Here is a 25,515-nt window from a genome sequence, read left to right on the forward strand (position 1 = left end):
TAAACCGTCACTTTGGTGGAGATATGTAGACGACATATCCATAATATGGAAACACAGTGTGGCTGCGTTACGTGATTTTCTGGCATCTGTTAATTCCCACCATGAAATCAAATTCACTTTAATAAATAAAAAAATCAGCTAACGCCTTTTATTCCCTTATAGGGTGTAGGCGAGACCTGTATACCCTATCTAGCTTTTGAGACTGAATGGGCGGTTCAATCTACCTTTTCTAGATATTTTAATTACGAAAAAAAGGAGACGGAAGCATTTCTCTTGGTGTGTACCATAAGCCAACTCACAGGTGGATATCTACATTTCTCCTCGTTGCACTCCATTTCACAAAACTTAGGTATTATGCATACGCTGAAAAAGGACGGCGATCTCTATTATAAGAGAAGAAGGAACACTAACCAAAGAATTGCATTTTATTCTCCTACTATTGATCAACAATGGATATCCTAAAAAAATGGCACAAAGAATATTACTCTCTAATCCCTCTCCACAAAGGATCCATGACATTCATTACAGAGCCTCAATTTCCATCCATTTTATTAGCGAACGCTCGTTAAAAATTGCAAATCTCTTGAAATCTCATGACATTAGAGTGGCCTTCAAACCTATTATGAAGTACGAAATCTGTTACGCTCATCTAAGGACCACAGTCCTTTCAACAAATATCCTGAAGTTTACAATATTCCATGTTCTTGGGGCTTCAATTGCATAGGGCAAACATAGAGAAGTTTAGACATAAGACAAAAGAAACATATTGGAGATATCACTAATAACAAAGACAGCTTAGACTTGTCATTCGATTTCGCCCACACTCACCACAACATTGAATCACAACTTCGGCTCCCGCAACATCAAAGAGGCAACTATGGTAATCCACTTACAAGGCACTTTAAACAGAAATCAAGGGATGATTTTGTTTGACACTCATTAGATCTTTAAATACATGTCTTTAATTTTTTTGCTAACTATTGGATGTACTTGCTGAACAATGACTGACCATGTGCCAGCATTGACGCTACACGTGTTTCTGTTGTACTTGTATTCTTGTGTAACAGTTCCTACACATTCGGTGTTTTTTAGTAATGTAATGATTCATATTTAACGCTTATTTGCATATTTGTAAGTTCATCCCGACCAAAATGAAGCCACTAGCTTAAGTGGCGAAACTAAGTTTTATTTAATAATTATTACGACCTATAAACCCAGTGTTAGTTATTTTTAGTATATTATATTCCTCCTGTTCATTAGATAAATCTTGTAATGCTAAAGAATTTCATTTGCTTCGCTTCAGTTCTACTGAAACATAGTCTCCTCTTTCTCACAATATAGGCTGATTTCATTTCATATCCTCTATCTTATATAATAACTACACTTATTGGAAAGAAGTGAGAGGAACAAACAGCCATGGAGCCCACCTTAATAAGATGAAGGATCCACTATCTCCTTGACTTCTGATATACTACTCTTCTCCTGCACAGCATTTAACTTCCAATTCTGTCCATTCAGAGAACTCTTAATGGCTGATGCTATCAAGAATATTGTTTTATTTGAATCACTATAAACGCATTAAACATTAGCACTATGGTGGGCTAAGAGTTAGGTAATGCGAATATTCTGCTCTAGAACCCAAACAGGGAACTCACAGTTACATTCAGTGTTTGCAGAAAGCAGTGAGGTGGTCTAATCATGAAATTTACTTACCATATAAAGACATTCCCATATACCAATGCACACAGTGGGATTCCAGTTCACAATGTGCTGTTGGAGAGTACAAATTCTAGTAAGAGAGTATAAACACTTATTAAAATTATTTTCTTGAGAACCTAATCTTATTTATGCCTTTTCCATACCTGTTTACATGGTCACTAATTGGCTGAATTCACGTTTTTCATTTTTACACTTTCTTTTAACACTGTTAAACCATAAATAGCTGGACAGTATTCATCTGATCATATTCCAGCTCAAACGTAATCTTCCCACTCTCTATCTGACTCTGGCTTAACACGTTCCATCTTTCTCCTTAAACACTTGCCAAACACATACAGGGTTAAAGTCTTTTCTTCCTCATAAGAAGTAGGCGAGGTCAGTTTAGATCAACCTAACTTCTGGAAACTGAGTGACAGCTCGCCCAAATTATCAAAGATAATAAACGGTGAAGAAAGTACAGCAGCCATCTAACACCATATCCTGGATCCATCCATCTATTCACTTCACATCATCAGATGGCATATGGTCTCTGTTACTTCGTGATGTACCGCATGTCCTCGCTAAGTGGTCCTGTTCAATGCTTTTCTGTAGGCTTCGATTCTCTGAAAATCAGTCACTCTAGCTACAGCATTCATCCATCTCATTGTTGGTCTACACCTTCCCCCTTTTTTTCCCAGGAAGTTACCTTTTATTACGGTTTTGAGAAGCCCCCTTCCATCCTTTCAATGGGTCTAAAATATTACAACTGTCATGTCAATATCCTTAAGGAGTTACAGAGTTCTACTAATCCTTTCTAGCACCCATCCATTTGTTCTCCTTACAATATATAATATCCTCAACAGCATCCTGTAAAACCACATCTCAAAAGCAGCTATCCTTTCCTATCGGACTTCTTAGGTTCCAAGTCTCACATCTATAAGTTACTGTTGGAATAACAGCTGCATCCAAAATCCTCAACTTTGTTTCCATGGAGATATATCCATACTTCAAGATTTTAGACAAGTCTCTGACTGCTGTTTTCGTCTTCCTCTGATATCTGCTGAACAGCAATACTTCATATTAATAAAGAATCCCAGGTATTCGAACTTGCTGACTTCCCGAATTCTTTCTCCGTTAAGGTACGAGCTTCCTGCTCTATTTCTTTCGAGAATCATAATCTTTGTCTTACTGTGATTGAGCTGAATTCCTCTATTCTTACTGATCTCATTAGCTCTGCCATAGATTTGTTCTCATTCTTCCTTGTCATTACAAAGAAGTACTGTACCATCAACGTACCTCAGATTATTAATCAAGGTACCAATTATCTGAATTCTTGTATTAATCTCATCGAGTACTTCTCTCATTATGTCTACAGCATAGATATTGAACAAGTGAGGAGAAAGCAGCTATTGCCGACATGAAACCAATTAGTTAATTCAATGTCTATTCTTACTAAAGCTTCTTGATCACTGTGCAAGTCAGCCATCAATCTGAGAGCTGTTGAGAAAAACCCATTATTTTCTTTACTTCTCACAGTTTCACATGAAGAACATAGTCAAAATCTTTAGAATAGTCAATCAAGCACATTACCATAAGGAGTCTAAATTTTTTATATACCTTTCGATTATCTGTATACCACAAAGGATATTTTTCTGGGACATTACCTTTCCTAAATCTGCTTGTTCTTCAAGTATCTCTGCCTCAACTTTGGTCTCAATCCTATTTAGAATGGTCTTTAATAAAATCTTGATTGCAGAGAGATTAAACTAATAGTTCTTTAGTTCTTGTAATCCTTCATATCTCATATCCTCATATCTGTGTATTGGTATGAAAACCGACTTCTTCCCGTATAAATCTATGAAACACCCTAATCCCTCCATCTCCCGTGACCTTCATTAACTATGCTGGAATTCCATCTGCACCCAGGGCTATATCGTTTTTAAGCTGTTTCACTGCTCTTTCAACCTCATTCCTAACTAGAGGAAGTTCCATATCGAAATTTTTCTGGTGAGAGGGCTCGTTCAAATTCCTTATCCCTCCACCGTTCTATATGGGTCCTCATATTATTATTTCCATCCGTTTGTGATTTCGTTTTTCAGTTAGTACAGCATGATCTCTGTCTTTGATGATATTCCATTTGGGCTTATTTTTGTGCTTTAGGTCAGAAACTAAATGAAACATCCTTTTACGAATTGTGTTTCCTCATCTTGAACTCTACCTTTTCATATTTACTAGCATAAAATTCTTCCTTTTCCTGCCTGATGTCTCTTCTGACGTTTATATGTAATCGCTTATATTCCACAATCCATATACATCTTTGTTTCTCCAATGCCTTCTTTCGATTAGCCTTGACTAGTTCTAGAACATTTCAGGTGAGTCCTTACTAGACTGCAAAAATTCATCCAGCCGAGGTCTGACAGCCTGACATCGAAGGTTTTTGAGTCTATCTTACTTTGGCCGTTACTAACTGATCATCTATACACTATACCATAGTCTTCTTCAAGCTAAGTATCCACATCAGAGATGCATGCCTCCCATTTTTGGAAAGCCAGGATGTGATCCATCAACTGCCTTCACCTATCAGTGTTAGATGTCCAAGTATAGTTCCATTGTGTTTCTGGAAGCAGGTATTGGTAACAACTCATCTTGTAGCAAGGGGAAATTCCAACAGCCTTTCACTATCGGTGTTAGTTCGCCTAGACCAAATAGTCCACGCTCAGTCCTAACTCTCATACTCTTTTCCGCTTTTGCATCAAAGTCCCTTAAGATGAAAAGTGCATCGCTTCTTGGTAGGCAGTCGAAAGCAGTCTGCAGGTTTTCATAGAAATCCTCACGCTCTTCGTCAGGTCTATCTGCGTGTAGCGCATAAACCACCACGACTGACATATTGGTAGGATGAACTTTAAGTATAACACAAAGAATCCTGTCATTAATGGGATTATAACCAAGGATTCTTGCTTCAACTCTCTACAGTACCACAGCTATCCCATAATGCTTTAATTTACCTCCTGAATAAAGAACTAGCTTACTATCCTGTCTTTTGAAATGGCCTTCTCCATTCCATCTGGTGTCTGCAATTTCCAGGATGCCAGTTTTATATCTCTATCTCTTTACAGACAATCTCAAGAGCACCTATCTGTAGATTCTGTACATTCCATGTGCCTATGTAAATCACACCTCTAAGTACACGTCGTAATTCTATACCTTCAGTATTCCTTGTTCAGAATATCACGGATTTTTGTTTGATACTATAATATACTTCTCAAACAGTACCCTCTACCTAAGCCATAAATGTGGCTCTGGTGATTCTATTCCACAACTGATGCAACATGAGATGTATTATAAGGCATAATCATTTTACCATTTTGGAGTGAAGTCACTGGAAGAAAAAAAAAAGAAAAAAGGCTCTTTCCACATATGTTTCCAATTTCCGGGAGGAAAAACCCGCTTTCCCGTTCGAGAGATCCACTATCTCTGGAATCAGTTGAAGAATGGTTTTAGAAAAAGTTCCTCTAGTCGGCTGAATTAGAACCGAGAACTCTTTCTACTGGAAGTGCCTAGCGCTATTGGTGCAAACGCCACTTGAACAGTGCTATACAGGCCTTCTTTAGATTAGTATAACCCTAAATACAAGGAAAAAAGAGAAATAAAAGTTCATCGGCGTTAACTGACAAAATAGTTTTGAAACATTCGAAACGATAGAAATCAAATTTTGATTACCAAAAAGCACACAACCCTTTGCCACATATTTGGATTAGAAAATGTTGAGAAATTTTTGGAATGAGTAAAAACATCCGGATGACAACTGGACGGACAATTCCGATTTTGAAACACAAAGAAAATGAAGATTTTTCCAAGTAATTACCACTCAATTACTTGCTTGCCGACAACATTGAAATTATTCACTGAACTTCTAGCAACTTCTATTAGTCAATGTTTATCATGACACCAACTGCAGCCTATTGAAGAAAGCGAGTGTTGTAGAAACTCCAAGGAAAAAAGAAATAAAATAAATTTGCTAAAGTCTTTTATTTCCTTATAGGGAGTAGACGAGACGGTTTCACTTTTATCTGACTTTCTATTAGTTCAAGAATGGTTTGGAAAACGTTCCTCCAGTTGGTGACTGAGTTAGAACCGTGAATGCTTTCTTCGAGAAGTGCCTAGCATCATTGGTACAAATGCCACTTCGACAGTGCTATACATGGTTATTGGTATAACCCTGAATACAAGGGAAAAGGGGAATAAAAGTCCGTCGGCATTAACTGTCAAAATAGTTTGGAAAGAGTTCGAAAAGATAGAAATCAAACTTATATATGTCATGGAATTATTACCAGAAAGCACACAACTCTTCCGCACATACTTGGATTAGAAAATGTTGAGAAATTTTAGGAATGAGTAAAAAACATCAGAAAATTCATCAATGAAGACAATATCGATAGAGTGAATAACAGGAGAGAACTTTTCCATGGTGACTCACTCTCACTCACCTCTATTGTTCATTCTAGCACTGATTCCTCTAATATTAATGCTAAAGAAAACTAGCTTCAGATATCAAACTTCAAAGAAAGGGGTAAAATATCACCTGTTATTCACGAATGATCTGAAGCTATATGGAAAGTCATCCAGAGAAATTGAGTTATTGCTCAACACACTCCATATTATCAATGGCATTTAGACTTGATAAATACTCGACACTCACTATAGTTTAGGGGGAAATATCAGGCAGAAAACAATCCCATTTACAGATGGAAGCAAAATTAAAAACTTGTCACAGAATGAATTCTACAAATAGATAACAATTCTTGAGGTAGACATTTTGAGTCAGAAGTCAAAAGGAAACAGAGTCAGAATATCTGAAAAGAGTCAGAAAAGTATCTTAGTGTAAAGTGAATGGAAGCAACACTATAACAACAATCAATACATGCGTCATCCCTGTAATCAGATATTCAGCATCGATAATTATTTTTATTAATAATAATAATTTATTAATAATAATTAATAATAAATAATAATAAAAAAAAATAATAATAATTAATAATAAACGATAATAATTTTGGTCATGACTTGGGAGGTGGCTAAAGGAGTCGAATTTACAATTAAGACAGGGTATATGTGGAATTACCGGGCTGGTAAGTATGACAAGCTTAGGTGTGTGTGCTTGGCTCAATGCCATGGCATGTAAAACTGCAAGGGCTGGATGTTGATGGTGCATGGGAGGTGGTTAAGAACTGTTTGCAGGAGGCAATGGTTGACTGTATACCAAGAGTCCGAATAATAAATCAGGTAGGGGTTAAATGGATGAATAACACTATTAAGCTTGAGCTGCAAAAAAAGAAACAATTGTGGAGGGAATTTAAGGAGAAGGGTGACCATCAGGTGCAGGAACAGTATAAAGCTCAGGCCAGGATGGTAACAAGGGTGGTAAGAAAAGCAAAAGCAGATTACGAAAGGAAATTGGCCATGCAGGCTAAAGAGAATCCCAAACAGTTTTTTCAATATGTTGCAAGTAAAAGGAAAAATGCTCATGGTAGAATGATCTTAAAAAATGCTGAGGGTAGGGAGGTAACTGAATCAGTCGATGTTGTGGAATTACTGAGCGAGCACTTTGCAAGAGTATACCATCCAGGTGGTGGCTTTGCGGAAATGGAGGAACCAACAGCTTATACTGGAATTGTGATGAATGAGGTAGAGGTAACTAGTCTATTACAGAACCTCAATGTCAATACATCTGTGGGATTGGATGGTATACCAGCTCGTGTCGTACGTGAAGCGGCCAAAGAATTGTCAGTGCCCTTGACCATTATGTTTAATTTGAGCCTCAGGACTGGGTCAGTCCCAAGGGGGTGGAAAGAGGGGAAAATAGTTCCACTGCACAAAGGTGGTTCCAAGGCTGCTGTTGAAAATTACCGGCCAATCAGCATAACAGGAATCATTATCAAGGTCTTAGAGAAAATAGTCAAGAGGAAAATACAAGATTGGATAGAAGAAAATGGGATACTGTATCGGGGACAGCATGGTTTTGTGAAGGGTAGGTCATGCCTCAGTAACTTGCTCACGTATTATAACAGTGACGGCTGAACTGGATAAGGGTAATGGGTTTACAGTGATTCTGCTGGACCTTGCTAAGGCCTTTGACAGGATACCACATGGAATTCTAATCAGTAAATTGCAGCATATGGGAATGGACATAGGGTTGGTGAGATGGATAGGAGGGTGGTTGACAGAGAGATATCAGAGAGTGGTTTACTCAGGAGTAGAGTCCACAAGACGGCCTGTGACTAGTGGTGTACCACAAGGATCTGTTCTTGGACCACTGCTGTTTAATTTGTTCATAAATGATATAGGAAAGGATCTGAGAGGAACAGTTCATTTGTTTGCGGATGATGCGAAGTTGGGTAGGGCAATAGTGAATGCAGATGACGTCAAAATTTTGCAGGATGATTTGGATAGATTGGAGGTCTGGGCTAGGGAGAATGGATGTCAATTTAATGTGGCAAAATGTAAGGTTATGCATTTTGGGGTGAAAAGATGGGAGGCAGTTTACTGCATTCGTGGAACCGTGCTCCAGGAAATTGATGAGGCACGAGATTTAGGAGTGTTGGTGGATAAGGAATTGAAATTTAGGGGACACATTGCAAAAGTGGCCAAATCAGCTCATCAAATCACTTGGTTGTTGAAGAATACGTTGACAAGCAGAGACAAGGAGGTTATTGTTCCTCTGTATCGAGCCTTGATAAGACCTCATCTCGACTACTGTGCTCAGATTTGGTCACCTAGGTTTCTTCTTGATGGGGAGGAGGTGGAGAGGATCCAGAGGCGAGTGACCAAGATGATAGCAGGTCTGTGGAATGAACCGTATGAGAACAGGTTGAGGATTTGTGGGTTGCAAAAATTGGTTGATAGGCAGAGGAGGGGAGATATGATTGAGACATTCAAATTACTGAAGGGTTTCTATAAAATTAATTCAGAAGATATTTTTGAGAACAGGGCTGGTTGTGGGAGGACTAGGGGACATCCATGGAAACTGGGCAAAAGTGTGGTTAGTAAAGGTGTTAGAGCTGGGTTCTTTACTTTTAGAGTAGTGAATGAGTGGAATGCGCTCCCTGAGTCTGTGGTGGATGCTGTGACAGTGAATGAGTTTAAGGCGAGGTATGATAGATACTGTATGAATGTCGAATAGTTGTGATGAAAATGATTTGGGGCCTCCCTCGATGAGTCTAATGACTCCCTGGAGTTGCCCGTAATAATAATAATAATAATAATAATAATAATAATTGACTGACACAAGTCGAATTGGATGCCCCTCATTGTAAAACCGAAAATTAATTCCTGTAAATCGTGACTTGCATCCCTGCAATGATGTGGGTATCGATTATACATAGCAAGGAAAACTGAAGAAGGTGGTCTTTTACGATTCAAGCAAACAGTAGAAGAAAAAACGAGCGGTGAATGATTACATTAGGATAAGCACAGAAGAGATGCTAAATGAGGCTTACAAAGAAAAAGCAGTGTTTGTAGTAGATCCAAAAAAGGAGTACAAGGAGACAGAAATGCCAAAAATGGTTCTTATTAATGATAATGTATATAATTGTTATTCTTTTTATTTATATATCTGGCTCCTACCTACCCAGGTTTATTTGTAAACTTGTGATACATTCGTACCTGTCGAGATAAGGATTTTTTAAATTATTATTATTCCTTATATATATTAAATAGTCCGGAAACTCTGCTCACTAGCAGGGTGAGTGATCTCACAGTTAATCATGTGGAGTAGTAATTTTACACCAAGTGAGGAAATTCATCTCTCGCCTAAAGACAATCACAAATATCCACGCTCATAGCAGAATTCGCTAACCACTCAACCAAGCAGGCCGGCAAAAATTAATCTATTTGGAACAACTTATATATATAAATATATGGTATGTTGTTATATGCAGGGGATAAGGTCGGTTTTATCATTAGGTGAACCTAGGCAATCGCCTAGGGACGCAAATTTTGCTACATAGTTCAGGGAAAAATTACAACCTTCGAAAAAAATTAGTAAAACCTTTATTAATAATAAAAAACTGAAATAAGTCAAGCCATCCTGCTGATTGCTGATGATCCTACATAATTTTCGCCTTTCTCTATTTCTTCCACAACGCTACTCTTTGTATACTTAACCTCAAATGCAGAGATTTTTCCTCCTTCTGGCATCTGTCCCAAGATTAATTTTTCATAATTTTTGTATTTATAATTTGTATATATTATGTATATATGTATATATTTATTTGTGTATATATATATTTGTATATATATAAATGTATATATATATATATTTGTGTATATTATGTATATATTATTTAATAATCTGATGATGTAATAATTTTCTTGCGGTACAAATATTAGGAGTAATCATATATGTATACAAATGTATTGGTTTTGATTAATATATTTTTTAATGTTCATAATGATATTATTTTTATAAATATCGACATGTGTAGGTGTACGTATGGTTGTGTGAGTATGACAAAATACATAGAGAGAGAGACATTGTATAGGGCCGCCTAAATTTCCTTTGCCTAGGGGTATCAGATACTCTCGGACCGGGTCTGCAGGGGCTATAAAATAATGGAAACACCTACACATTTTTTGGAAATTTTTTATTAATAAGTTGTAGGCCCGACTCGGGCTGTTAGAAACCATGAATTCGACGGGAATAGACTGACACAAGTCATGTACATAAGATAATGGAACTTGGGACCATTCTTCCTGCAAAATATGTTCCAACTTTGCCAATGATGTTGCAGGCAGAAAAATGTGATCGAATCTTGGAGAACCGATTGGAGAAAAAAGCTTATCCCTTTCCACACCACCTTGTCATAATATTCGATACTCTGGCTCGTGATATACCTACGATTTTTATCGTTTTGGTTACGGTAGCTCCTTCAAGCTGCACCTCAATTATCATACCTTTTTGGAGATCACTGAGGTCTGACATTTTGCAGTTAACTGCACAACAGCTAATTCAACACTGCTATGCGATAGCTGATATCATACTGCACAGTATTATATACTTCACAATAGCTTCACTTTCTTGAATTTGCAAAATTAAAAGACAGTCGTGTGTTTATGTATTTTAATAACATCGAAGTTCACTAAAATGACGTTAATTTCCATGACATCAGGTCTGCAGAAAGAACACCATTATGGTTTTAAGTCTAGTCAGCCACTGTAGAACCTTTTTATAATCATTTTTTCCAACTAAATTCAGAATTAAATCAATCTTTGGTGGAAGGAAGAAGAGTTGTTTAAAAAACATTAAAAACAATTACACTAAAATTTTAAAAAAATATAATTTTTACTCCCGTAACAGAGCATAATTACTTAGAATTCCGAATGATTAACTACTATCTAACGTATCGTGGAAACTCACACAATCTTAAAGATTTGTGACCGATTTTGTTTGGCAATCTTGGCATTGACACTAGACCAACAAATGCGTCCTGAGCTATTTTCGACCAACTAGACAGAATAACGTCCCAAAGGTAAGCAATAAACAAGATACTAGCGTCGATTGATGCATCATATCAATGCAAGTGCCTGACTCTTCCCCATAATCCATGAATGTTCGATAGAATTCAAATCAGGAGAATTAATTGGCCAGAGGAGCAGAAGGAACACTTGGACATGCTTGGACGTTTGCACGTTGCTAACTTTGTGACACAAGACGTTGTCTTGCTGGACTCTTCCAGTAAGCCATTGGGCCAGATCAGGCTACATTGTTATCATGTAGCGCAATGCCTGGTCTGAAAGAATCCCAAGGTGAAAATTAGCAGCCAAGATGTTCAGTGGGGAACACAGAGACAGAAAGTGCCAGTGATATCGACAGGAACAGTTCCCTTACAAAATAACGTTACAACCAGCCAGTTTCTATCTAACCAGACTGCATGGTTGACCAGAAACAGGGCTGGTTTTCATAAATGTTTTGGCCTATAAGTGTATGGGCCAAATTAAATTTATGGTTAACTCATGTGAAATCATCAAGTTAAAAATTAAGTTCAAGCTCCACAATTTTGTATTTTAATGAAAGGAAGTTATATGGTTACTCTGTTCTTTAGATCAATAACAATTTTTTTCTTTTAATATTTACCGGCCTGTAACTAATTAAATTAGAGACTGATTTAATTTGACAGATCCACAGAATTAGTTTCGGAGGGTCTTAAAATTAATCAGCTTATTTCCATATTGTTCAGTTTCAGGTTTTTTTACTGCGATTTTAATGTAAAAGTTTATATTTTGTGATGTATTATTTGCGTTTTCCTACCTTTTTTTTTTTCAAGATGGCTACTTTTGAAGTCCAAAGGGCTCTTTTCACTTCACTAGGCCCTATTTTGAATCTACTAGCTTGATACTTTGTGTTTTATGTAACAGAAGTAGTGAAATATGCATGCTTAAATACTCATTTGGTAGTAAAAAACATAACATTTAGGGAACCAAATAAAATTGAAATTTGTATTAGACAGTTTGGAAGAGCAGACGCAGAAAAAACTAGAATATTTAGGGAGATGCCCGTGAAAGTGAGTACAAGAAACTCAAAGGTTAGTAAATGGGACACTAAACACATGATGTTGAATGTAGTCCATCAGGTTCTTAAGTGCGATAAGCAATAACGGGTGTAAGGGAGTTGAGATCGAGGGAGTATTGCAGTTTATCTAATGCCAGAAATATCTGAAATAAGGACGAGGAATTTTTGGCATTGCTTTGCTCAATTTGGACACAAGTTATAGGGATTAGTGATCCTTAGTTAATTTATATTACTGGAAAGATTCAGTTGTTTGCAACTGAATATTTCCGTTCATATCATTTCCTATATCACTGATGTGCAAATTAAAGAACAGAGGGCCAAGTACTTAGTCCTGTGATACGCTCTAGTCAACTGCCTTCTGGACATTCCTCCACCAACCACTCCATCAGCCACCCTTGAATCCAAATCTCCAGATTCCTATTCATCCCTATTTGCTCCAATGTATGCACAGTTCTATGGGGAATCCTGTCAAATGCCTTTGTAAAGTCTAGCAATAGCACTTAGTAGCCTTTTCACTTATATATTTCCCTGAATTTACATTCAGGAGATATAGAGATCCTGCACATGACTTGTGCAGTATTGAGCAAACGTAAATGGCTGCCGGCTTAATGTGGTCATGTGTAAGGTAGTGAATGCACTTCGGGAAGGGATCACAAACCGTGTAGTATATTGATAGAACTGAACTGCAGGAAACTGATTAGGCCAGGGATTTGAAAGGGAATTTGTGAGGTTAGCTTAAGCAGCACATCAGATTACGCAGTTGTTGAAGAACACACTAACATGAAATTACATTGTCCCCATAGCTAAATTATTGATATAAAAGTTAAAAAAATGTATTTTTTTAATGTTTTATTCTACTTTTAACTCAATGCCGGTAAGATATAAAAACTAGCATCATGTAAACTGCTTGGCTCGATTTAATCAGGAAATCCTAAAAAAAGGCTTGATAAGTGAATGTAATAAACATACTGAATGATGCAACAAAAATTAGTAGTTTTCTTCATTTTCAAAATATTGTCCTGGCTGAAGGGTTGGAAATAACAGAATAAAACGTTTTTTTTTTTTGTACCCATCTATATTATCCCATAAATTTTGTTTCTTTATATAAATATTTTGCACTTGAAAATGAGCAGTTATTAATTTTTTGCAAACTTTGAGGCAACTGTTTTCATAGAAACAAGCTTTAAGTAGGGTGATTTGGGGCAGACAGTTGTATATTCCACTACATGTATACGGAAAGCACTCGAAAAAGCGGACATTTGGATGCACCCTAGCACGTACTGGATGGAGCACAAAATGAGAAAAATAGCACTCGATTGGCTAAAGCAGGTGGCCGCCATATTGAAAATTTAGTTTGTGTAATTTGTGATTATCCTACCAATTCTGTGTAAAAGTGGAGTTGAGATCCTACATCTTCAAACAGGAACTTCACTCCTATAACCCTAGAGGTTAGAATATTTTTGACTGACATCAGGCTTTCATTTTGTTTTATTATTTGATGTATACAACTCTCTATATACTGAACATTATTAATCTGTTTTATTAGATCTACGCGATTTTTGCAATTAAAAGTTAAATATCTAAGACCTGTTTCATAATGACGTGAAAAGTAATAATAACAAGAATTATAACAATATATAATAAATTTAAAATACTCAAAAGACATTTAGCAAAGAGTTCTAAAATAATTATAAAAATATTTACATTCTACAAATAAGGATGTTTATCTTTCAATTAGTTTAATCGCATAGGTTCGTGTGTCACATAAACAACTTAGCAATAACATTATCTGCATGTCTAGAGATATGAATATCAAACACAAAGTTTCATAAGGCCATACACGTGGAAACAATATTGCGTATCGAATATCGGAAGTGAGATCTTATCGTTACTAAGAGGTTTTGCATGAACTGCAAAGCTGCATGAAGTGATGTGTTGTACCAAGGGTGAGAATTACTCTTCATTACATATACACTTAAAGGCCATTCATTAGGTTTACTTACCTAATAGAAATGCTACCATGCAGACTGAATCACATGTTGCATATTGGACTGAAGCAGATTACCTTCACAAACATATTGTTTCGTTAAGCTTAAGAGTAGTGTCGTGGAATGATATACTCAAGGAAAAGCTTTTAGTGCTGCATGAGAAATATTTCATGGGTATTTGAAGATAGCAGTATTCCTCGGGTAAGAAGAATAAGAAAGGTAGAGTTAAATGGATAAATAATCAGGCACGAGTTGCGAAAGAAGTCTCTTATAGGAAATATAGGCTGAGATGTGGCCAACAAACTCATGAACAGAGAAAGGCGAGAAAGGTTGCATGCATGGTAAAGAAGGTAAATCACATTATAAGATGAAATTGGTTGAACATTCCAAAGTGAATGCAAAGGAATTCTTTCGTTGCGAGTAAAAAGAATGGAAAGCTGTATTTAAATGTTGTGGGTAGGAAGGTAACAGAACTGGAAAAAATACAGCAATCCCTCGATTAGTGCGCCTAATGCATTCTTTAAAACAGGCGCATTAATCGAAAACGCACTATTCGAATTTAATAACCTATGGGAAAAAGTATAATTCGTTCCTCAAATTTAAATTTTGAACTTTAATTTTTTATAAATGAATTAAGGTATGTCTCAAGACCTAGTTAAAGGAAAACCATGAAGCAGAAAGACAATAAAACATATTCAGAATATAAATTTTATTATTCTACTTCTTAACAAAGAAGTAGAATAATAAAATAATACCGTCGGTTGTATGAAAAAAAATTCTTTTTTTCATACAACGGACGGTATGGCCCTATTGCCTCTTCTACTCTTCTGCAAATTTAACTGCTTTCTCTTCATCAAGGTGAAGGGAGATTATACAATGTTCTAAGCATCTTAACAATGCTTAGAACATGCCTTTAAGCATTGCTGCTTAAAAACTTCGATTGTACGAAAAATATTTTCAAATTGTTTCTGTGAAATCTCTTTTGGCTGACTATCAGTGGTTAAATTTTCTTCATATTCTTCGAGATCTTCCCACTGTGCATCTAAATTTAGACTCAAATCACTTCAGAATGAGATTTAATTAACTCTTGGACGTTATCATTGAAGGGGAGAAAGAAATGAAGAACGTACTAATTGGTCGCCAACACGCGAAATCACGTGCTTTATAGATAAAATTTTCCAACTGTTATACAAGCAAAATAGTTACTTTAAAAACTACAATGATCATAAAAGAAAAGTTAATTTTCCGACGTGTAATAATAAACAATTCATCCCAGAAGACGGATTTTCTTTTTGTGACATGCGCAGAAGTGTCGAAGGTCTCGAATCTGTGGACGTACTAAAGCAGACGACATAAATTTTGGGTAAACATTTGGAACATAGTGTACATAGAAGTAATGTAGTATGCCATTAAAAGTAATTTTGTAAAATATTTTAAATCGGTAACTAAATTATTTCATCCGGTGAGTAATTTTTTAAAATAGCCATAAAAATGTATAGATAGAAAAATTTTTAAATCTGTAACATTTATTTTTAAGATGTATATAGGCGCACTAATCGAATTTTAGAGGCGCACTAATCGAATGGGTATTGAACTTTGGGTATCGTAAATAAAAAATGACGCACTAATCGGGGGCGCATTAATCGAGGGATTACTGTAGTTAAATTACTGAGTGATTTTATCAGCCGGATTTGAAAATGCTTTATAAATTGAGCAGATGTTGTTTGTCTCTTTATAAAAAAGGTATTTCTGTTCTGACCAGCATTCGAATGTTTGCCCCCCTCCCCCGAAGTCCCAGCTGTGTTGAGTGGCAGACTTAAATGAACCAAAACTGCTCTGAATATATCATTTACAGGTTCGTTGCTGTTATATTTTGAAAGCGGCTGAACCTAAAAAATAGATTATACGAGGGGGGGGGGGGAACAGTTATTGATAGACTCTCATAAAGGTTGGTCGATTAGTAGAGCCTCTGCTACTAATGGCTCAGTTAAGTAAGTTTGAGCGCGGTTAGTAGTTGGATGGGGGACCAATCGTTCGATGCTGTTGGCACACTCTCCCTCGATGAGTCTTTGGACTCCCTGGAGGTGTCAAATAATAATAATAATAACAATAATTACACTCTTATTGACTCTCTATCAATAAGAGTCTTATCTTGAATTAGATGGTTTCTTGTATTAGCCGATGAAATTGCGATACTCGAAAGAATAATGGAATTTTAATTCAGAGGTAAGAAGGAATGGAGAGAGAGAGAGAGAGAGAGAGGGAGAGATGAATTAATGATAACAGAACGAACTTTCGTACGCAGCATGAATAAAACATATCCCCCAACTATAATCAGCTGCCATAATTAGAAAATACGAGGGATTTCCGAAAAGTAAGGTAACACATTTTTTCCCTTAATAATGGTGAAAGGGGATGAGATAAAACACAGTGGACAGATAGACCCGTTAATATCGTTTAAAAAGACCGTCATTGCAGTGTGGCGCTACTGTCGGCTCATAGATAATTCTAGTTGCAAGATGGTGGCTGTCGTGCGAGTGTGGTTCACGACAGGTGTCAATGAAGTTATTCGTTTCAAACAAGCAAAAGGGGCTTGTTTAAAACGAGCTTGTTTGTCATTTGGTGAAGCCTGCTTCACCAAATGACATTCGCCGTGAAATGGATGCTGTGAATGGCGAAAAGGTGGTGTCAAAGAAGCAAGTGTGTTTTATGGTGCAATTTAAAGCGGGCCGTAGTGACACTGAAAATCGACATCGAGCGAGCAGGCTTTCATCGCATTAGGCTTTCAGGCATTTCACGCATTAGGGCCATCGTTTTTGAAGACTGGCGAGTGAAACTGCACAAGTAGTGAACTTGAGTAAGTCCATTTTTTTTTTTTTTTGAAATTGTTCACGATGTCCTCTTTCTAAAGGTGTACTCCCTATGGGTGACCCGACGATTGTCACAGGAGCACAAAGAAACCCGCACGGGGACGTGTCCGGAGAATTTGTTGTAATACATAGACAAAGGCAAGGATTTTCTCGCTCGCCTAGGAGACGAAACGTGGGTTCTGCATTTTACCCCAAAGACCAAACAAGACTCCATGACTTGAAACATCCACAATCTCTTGTGCCCAAAAAAATTCAAATATGTTCCCATATGTCTGGGGTCGCCAAGGCGTTCTGTTGGTGGACTTCTAGCTGAAGAAAGGAACAATCAATGTAGAGCTTAACTGCAACGTTGTAAAAACTGAAAGCCAACATTCGAGGCAAACGACCAGGACTCCTGATAAGCGGCGTGATTTTGGTGCATAACAAATCTACTCTATACACTGTGCACACCACTCGTGAGTGGTTGTGCTTTAATCGGTGTCTTTGTCACATCCCCCCCCCCCTCCACACACACCAACAGCCTAGGCTTAGGATCTTCAGACTTCGATTTGTTTTGCCCTCAAGAAACACCTTTCCGGAAGACGTTTCACGGTGCGATGTTGATTACTGGGTGTGAGCACGGACTTCTTCATTACTGGTATTGATAAACTGCTCTATCGTTGGGACAAGTGCATCAATAAATTTGGACTTTGTGGAGAAGTATTGCATGTTCACTTATTTCTTGGTGTGTAATTTCAACTTCATTTTATTAAACATACTGGAGAAAAAAAATTGTTACCTTACTTTTCGGAAACCCGTCGTAATATAACAATTACAGTTTCCCTAATAGATGTCTAGAAACAATCAATTGATATTAGACATTCTACTCATATCTTCTATGTGGGTAACATAATCTCCAAGCCAGTCTTCCAAACATCGCAACAATAATCAACTATCTTTCTTTCTCTCTCTATCTCTCTCTCTCTCTCCATTTTAGGAGATTTCGCAAAATACGGAAACACTTTTCAGACACACTGGCCATCTTTCTGGAAGCATGATGTTCTTCTGCTCTGGCTAGACAAACTTTATTGAAATGCGATATTTGTAATCCTAAACTAACTTCTCTTCCTTCTCCCCCCCCCCTCCCCTCCTTCATCTAGTGCAGGGAATACGTGATTCATCCTTACATTTGTTTCATTTATCTCATACCCTGCTATCGAACTAGGAGACTATGGGTTCCATTCTTACCGCTATGGATGTTTTGTAAATGTCTTTAGGTGATAGATGAATTTCTGAATTTCATCGCCAGATGTGAGGCCACCATGTGGCTTAATTGAGCCCTGAAGTGGCTTCAAAAAGATCCATCTTTGCTCTCTAAGCAGTTTCAGATTATCTAATGTTTACTCCGCTTGCGGTACTAATACTAATGTATATTAGTATAATATACTAATACAAATAATTAATACTAGCACTAATACTAATGTACTATTAACTAATAGCCTACAGTACATTAATAATCTGCACTTTGCTCATCACTAAACTTCAATCCAGGACCTTTAAATTAAAAAATTAAAGCCAATTACGTTTCCCAACTTTGTTACTCACCAATCTAATACAAGACAAGACATTCTGCCATCTTGATACCTTATGAAAAACAATTTTATAATAAAATCGTATTCAGCTGATAAGAAATTATAGCAGCTGCTAGCCTAAAAAGCAATAATTTGCCCTTCCTTAAAAGTGTAAATTAAATTTCTATACTATATATAATTTTCCAAACGGGTTTCTATTTAGAGAAATTGTGTCCACACATTCTCTCCACATTTCTCTCACTCTCTCTTCATGTCGGATGACTCGTAACCCTAGCCACAATGTTCTCCACTTTTCTCTGTCCTTTGTTACAACAATGGCCAACTCCAAAGTACGAGAGTGGTCTGAAAAGTTTTCGGCCTAACAATAAAAAACGACTTTATAATTTCAAAATTACTTTTATTTTTCAACATAATCTCCCTTAAGACTAATACATTTATTCCAGCAATGCTCCAACGCCATTATCCGTCTCCGTAGTGGTTTTCAGTAAGATCTGCAAAATACCCCTCTACAGCTGCAATCATCTCTTGATTCGAAGTGCAGATCGCTTAATATTCCCATTGCCAAAACACTTTTGTGGGCCGGTGCAATGTTCCCGATGAAAGATGATTTTTTCTTCTGTAAACCGGGTCTTTTCTCACGAATTTTTTCGTCTAGTCTGGTTAAAAGATCGGAATAACATTCCCTGGTTATTGTTTTATCCTTTTCAAGATAATTAATAAACAAAATGCCTTTAGTATCCCAAAACACCGATGCCATTACCTTGCTGATGGAACCGACTTTGTCTTCTTTGGGGCTGAACAACCGGCTCTTGTCCACTGTTTGGACTGCTGTTTGGATAATGGTGAATCCAAGTCTCATGTATAGTAATAAATCGACGCACAAAATCAGTTTTATTCTTGTTAAAACCTCCAAGCACTGTTCAGAGATTTTCATGTAAGTGCGTTTTTGATCTGCTGTGAGCTAACGCAGCACCCATCATGCGCAAAACTTTCTCATTTGCAATTCTTCATGCAAAATATATCCAACACGTTCTTTTGAAATGCCCATAGTCTCAGCAATTTCACGCACTTTGACTCGCCGTCATCCAATACCATATCGTACACTTGATCAATGATTTCTGGTGTTGTTACACTTTTTGGAGGTCCTTCACGTGGATCATCTTCAAGGCTGGTACGGCCACGTTAAAACTCAGCAGCCCATTTCTTTATTGTTGAAAACGAAGGAGATGAGTGCCCATAAACTTTTATGAACTTCGAATGAATTTCTTTTGACGTTAAACCTTCTTTTACAAAGAATTTTACAACCGCACGATACTCAATTTTATCCATTTCAAGGGATACAAACAACACGTTTGCTTCAAAGCAGTATAAAACAAACTTCTTGATGGAATGACTTGCAATTTCACATGGTTGCTTATGATAGATGTACCAACTTAGAAAAAAGAAATCTTGTCCATAGTGTTGCCATCTATGGTCGAGGTCGAGAACCAGACCACCCTCGTAAGTCCGGTGATCTTTTTAATCTGGTCCAACTATCTTAGTCTTGGACGTTTTCTTTTTCTTTTTAGGTTTCCACTTTGTCCTGGATGAGTTTTTCCAGGTTGTCATTTTCACGTCTTGAAATATGAGTGAAATACTTGAGAATTCTTTCATTTACAATGTCATACAGCCACCCCTTGAATTTTAGTTGACTTATTATACTTTCATTAGACCTTTTGTTCAACCAGGAGACTCTCAACATCCTTCTCCAGCACCACAACTCGAATCTATTTATCTTGTCCATATCTTTTTTTTTTTTTTTGCTAAGTGTCCAAGATTCAGCGCCATAAATGAAATCGAAACTATCAAGCTTTTGACCAATCTTGATTTAGTGGCGACAGAAATGTTTCTGTATTTCCAATTTTCAGCAAAAGCACCATTGCTAACCTCGCCATGGTAATTCTTCTTTTAATTTCTGGTTGACATCTACTCTTAGTGCGTATTAGAGCTCCAAGGTAAATTCAAGGACAATCCATCTACCTTTTCGAAGTCAATGTCGTGGACGATTGTTATTTTCATCTATGGCCATGTACTTTGTTTTATTAATTAATTCTGAAACCATATTTCAGGCTTTCCCATTCAACTCTTTTAATGAATGACTTCAGTTCTCCTTTGCTATTGGCAATAAGAAAGTATCATCAGCATACCTAAGGTCATTTATTTACTTTCTGCCACAACTGAGAAGCCATATCGCATCCGTTAAGTGATTTTTTCATAATGTATTCTCCATAAAGATTGTATAGATCAGTGGAGAGTTTGCATCCTTGTCTCATACCTTTCTCGACGTTGAAGCACTGAGATGTTTTCCATCCATCTTCACTGCAGCTTGATTCCTCTCGGAGAGTTGTTTTACAAGGTGTGTCAAATATGTTCTGCAAAATGCAAGGTTCCTCATAGAAGTCTCTGGTGTTCTCTTTGTTGAATGAGACTGAATTATCCTTATATAAATGTGAGCAATAAAATCTATACTTTCCATATATTAAGGATGTCCGTTGGATCAGTAAGAATACGATTGTTGACATCATCTATACTTAAATACTTGGGTTTAAATTTTCTATTCAACAGCCTTATTTTGCTAAATAGGCTTTTCGTTTGATTTTGATTTGAGTCATCTTCCATTTCTATGAATATATTGTTGATCAAGTTTTTTATCTTTAATGCAGCTTTTTTATGAGCTTGAATAACTCGCTATAGATCTGATAGACACATCGATAGCGAGGAGCTACGACGCAACCCAATTATGAAGATAATTATATTATACTTCCTACTTGTAAATGAAGATGAACTGGCTGATTATATTGATGTACTTGCATTTTTCTAATTAAAGGTTCGTCGTATTCTACGCAGAATTTAAACTACATGGTTGATCGAGTGGTGAATGTCTTCGCTCTCCGACCAACAGGCTACGGTTGAAATGCCGTCATGGGTATGGATGCTTGTGAACGTGGTTGAGTGAGAGATGAATATAATTGTTCACTGTAATGCCAGAAATTATTATGAACGTTTACAAAATCTCTTAGCCCATTTATATTAATGCACAATAGGTTTACAACTCCTCGTGGGTGGGAGCATAATTTACATGAACAACATAAATAACATGAGAGTATGAAGAGCATAATAGATCAATTTATACAGTATTTTGTTATGAGTAACCTAAATTTCATAACAATTTGTCAAGCGGTGAATTGGGAATTAATGATCTTGGACTTGACCTCTATGAGAGCGACGTACTCCAGTTGCGGTTAATTGGTTCCAGATGTTGCGTACGATTAGTTCAATTTTATTTTGTTTGAAAAGCGATAAAGTCGTTGAAATTCCAGCCTTAATTAAGTAGGTTCTTTTGGTTGTTGAATTTTTCCGATTGATATTATTTCCAAACTTTTAAATGGTAATTGATCACTTTTAAAAATCAGCAAAGTTGAGAAAAATTAATTTTAATTGTTCTTGAACGAAGCTAACGATTAGCGCAACGAAACATTCCCAAACCATTTTACAAAACGGAAAGTTATTCAGATTTTGTTAGTTTTTAGGTTTATGCAACAATTTTAATTTCCAACCAAAAGTTTTAACATTAGAAAACATGTAAGATGGAGTAAATCTACTTTCCTTGGAGTAGCAAATTAAGCTCATTAAGATATCTTATTATACCCATCAGAAAAGCGATCTGCACTTTTATTACCAGTTTTATTATTTTATTTCATGAAATTGTCTATTTTAGATCGTAAATGGTGGGGATTAATCGTTTTAACACTGTACCGCCACTAAGTCTTCATACTTCGGAATAATAAATATCACCTTATTCTGATGAAAAATAAATAAAATAATTAATTAAAAAATCAGGCGCCTAATTGATTGATGACTGTAAAAAACAGCAGACGCCATTCCGCGTAACTTTCCTGCAAGTCACTTTGAATAATATACCAGCTTTAAAAACATGCATGTTTCTGTTATCATCTGTTGTTATACTTTTCGATATTTTCTACTCTACATCCAAAGAAGGAAGTGTTTCTTTCCTCTTTTTAGACCAAAATGTTTCTCTCCTCGTTCATTTCAAGTGGATGTTCCATAGCTAATAAACAGTGATTTCAAATTCTAAAATGTCAGAAAGGCCTTCTGATTGTTGTATTTTTTTTGCTGCTACTGCCCGACTCTGATTCGTCAGGAATGCATTGCTACTTAAAAATATTTCTTCGATCAATTAAGAGCCTTCAGTGCTGATTTTAAGTCCACTAATCAAAGAATCAAATTTGCCTTTACGTTTATTTTCGCAATGACGCCGGATATTACATACTTTAATAACATAAACAATAAACCGTAGAACTTACTCTATTTGAGAAAATCAAATAAAATAGTGTTAGGGTTAGGAACCACGATATGGGTGGCAGTTGTCTGCAGTACTCTTTTCCGGTGGCTATTAAAATCGCTGATAGCGTTGAGCCAGCTATCTCTAATTGGCTAAGAGAATCACCTTCTCACAGTAAAAAAAAAAAAACAACAGAAAGTCGGATTTTATTAGGAAAAATAGTCAAACCGGCTAGAACACACACGATATACAAACATAGCAGTCCACGGGAATAAAGATGTTAACCGCATTATTTCGTCGGATGGTTTCGAAAGTCTGCATGGTATACGATGTGCGCCTACGCTAAAACATGAAGGATCTTGCATATTAATATGCCAAATCGAGCCATCTCAGTTTTGGATTTCACCTGACCAGTTTTAAGGGAAAATTGCTAATATTATTTTTTACAAATGAAAGTAAAACGAATGGCGTACATAAGCCAAAAATGGCTCCATGTTTCATTTGTTGTGACAACGAATGTTGTCTATATATTGCGAAATGTACATTTGCATGATTGTCACGTATCAATCCTATTCTTCTTTTTTTTTTTTTCTGTTTTGTCATTATTCAATAAATAACTGCAATTTATCTTGTACAACAATATTCTAAAAAAATATATTAATTCGAAACTTGTCTATTACATGTTCATTGCCCAAATTTTATTGTCAAGTAAATTGCTTCTTTTTTCAAACAAGTTTATTACTGAGATAAAATTTAAGTTATTTATATCTTTTGGTGTTGTATAAATACATACCGTCACCTGTCTATAGCTTCATCATCACTGTTCAAGGGGGACGTACAACTAGTGATGCCAGATTACTTCAAGAGGATTATTGTTGCCAGAAGATTAATTCACGTATTGGTAGTAATCGATTGCAATGAGGTTTTATATGCGTAAAAGAGGTTTTACTGCAATTCTTTCAGTTCTAACACAGAGTATTCTCTAAGTACCATTTTTTGAACACTTTCGTGCGTTCTATTATCACAGCCACGGCCGCTCACTGCCTCACGATTTTTAAGATAAGCACGTCTGCCGTTTGTTCGTTTAATTTTGGAAAATAGTTTATGTGTTATCTCCCGATATTAAACTGCTTGAAGGCGAACTATTTTTATTTTAAGTGATATCGTTTTTAATAACTAGATTGCATGACAAGACCGAATAAACAGAAATGAGCAGACTGTTTATCATAACTGAAGTTATTATTCAGTCTTCTTCATATTACTTAATCCTTATCTACACGTGTTTGATCCAATTGTAAGTAGCCCGTCAGCCTATGTTACATGCTAAATTTGTTATTACTAGAACGGGTGTTAGATTTCAATAGAGGCGCGTGGAAATATTCATTATGACTAATGTAATCTCCGTATTTCGATGCAAAATTAGAGTTTATATGACTATCTAAAGAAGTTACCTTCTAAGTAATTTATTTAGTAAACCACAACTTTCAACGCTCACATTGAAAACAGTTTTGAGTGACACCCTCAATTCAAAATGCATCTTTTTCTTTTTCTTCTTCTTCTTTTTAGGTACCGAGATGCTAAGCTACAACTAAGAAGACAGGAAAGGAAAACACACACGAAAAGAGAAACGATGTAGATGTCAAGCAGTAGCATTAGCGTTTACATTATCTCCAAAATCACCATCGATAGACGGATTTTAGAAGTTATTAAATGCCACTCCTGAGGAAATGGGGGGAAAGAAAAATAATTTCATATTATATAAATAGAAAGAAGGAAAGGATTCGCAAGTAAATGACAATGAAAGAACTGAGAATAATAATAATCAAGATTATTATTATTATTTTAAAAAGTGTAGTATCACGATGTAACACGTTCCATGTTCTTATTCTTTGTTCTGCTAATTCTGCATGAGTTCCCCCCCCCCCTCTTTTCTGGAAACTTGGATTTTTCATCCTGCTAAACATACAGACCGATCAGAAGGCTGCACCCAATTACTAAACATAATACACTTGCCTTAGCTGCTTCAACTATAATTTCAAATAACAACATCTGCATTAAGTAGCCTCAAATATAACTTTAAAAATAAACTAAGGAACCAATGTACTGATGATGCGAAGATAGGGAAGGCAATCAGGGATGTTACTGTTATTCAGCAATTACAAAATTATTTGAATAGACTGGAAATCTGGGCAAATGAAAATAAATATCAGTTTAATGTTAGTAAGTGTAAAGTTATGCACTTTGGCGTGATTAGAGTTCCAGCGGCATATTATATTAGCAGGGTTATGCTACAAGAAACTGAAGAGGCAAGGGATCTTGGTGGATAAAAATTTAAAGTTCAAAGGTCACATAGCAAAAGTTGCAAATACAACTCAGAGGATAATTGCTATGTTGAAGAGAACCTTGACATGTACGGATAAGGAAGTAATTTTGCCTCTTTATAAGGCTTTGATAAGACCACACCTGGATTACTGTGCGC

General features: G+C 36.4%; 1 protein-coding gene across 4 annotated transcripts in view; it reads right to left on the reverse strand.

Moving 5' to 3' along the window:
* The window catches only part of Cbs (Cystathionine beta-synthase), a 251,449-nt gene that overhangs the window by 201,758 nt on the left and 24,176 nt on the right, over positions 1-25,515 (reverse strand). Inside the window, exon 1 of one of the 4 annotated variants that reach the window (XM_090413158.1) lies at positions 23,830-24,123. The exons of the other annotated variants lie outside the window; for them this stretch is intronic. The gene's annotated coding sequence lies outside the window, so the exon portion shown is untranslated. Of the gene's footprint in view, positions 1-23,829; positions 24,124-25,515 lie in introns of those variants that run through there. 4 annotated transcript variants of the gene reach the window in all.

The sequence above is a fragment of the Typopeltis vanoorti genome, chromosome 23 (genome assembly GCF_054136105.1).
Source record: "Typopeltis vanoorti isolate ZY-2024b chromosome 23, IOZ_Tvanoo_1.0, whole genome shotgun sequence".
In the NCBI taxonomy this organism is placed as follows: Eukaryota; Metazoa; Arthropoda; class Arachnida; order Uropygi; family Thelyphonidae; genus Typopeltis; species Typopeltis vanoorti.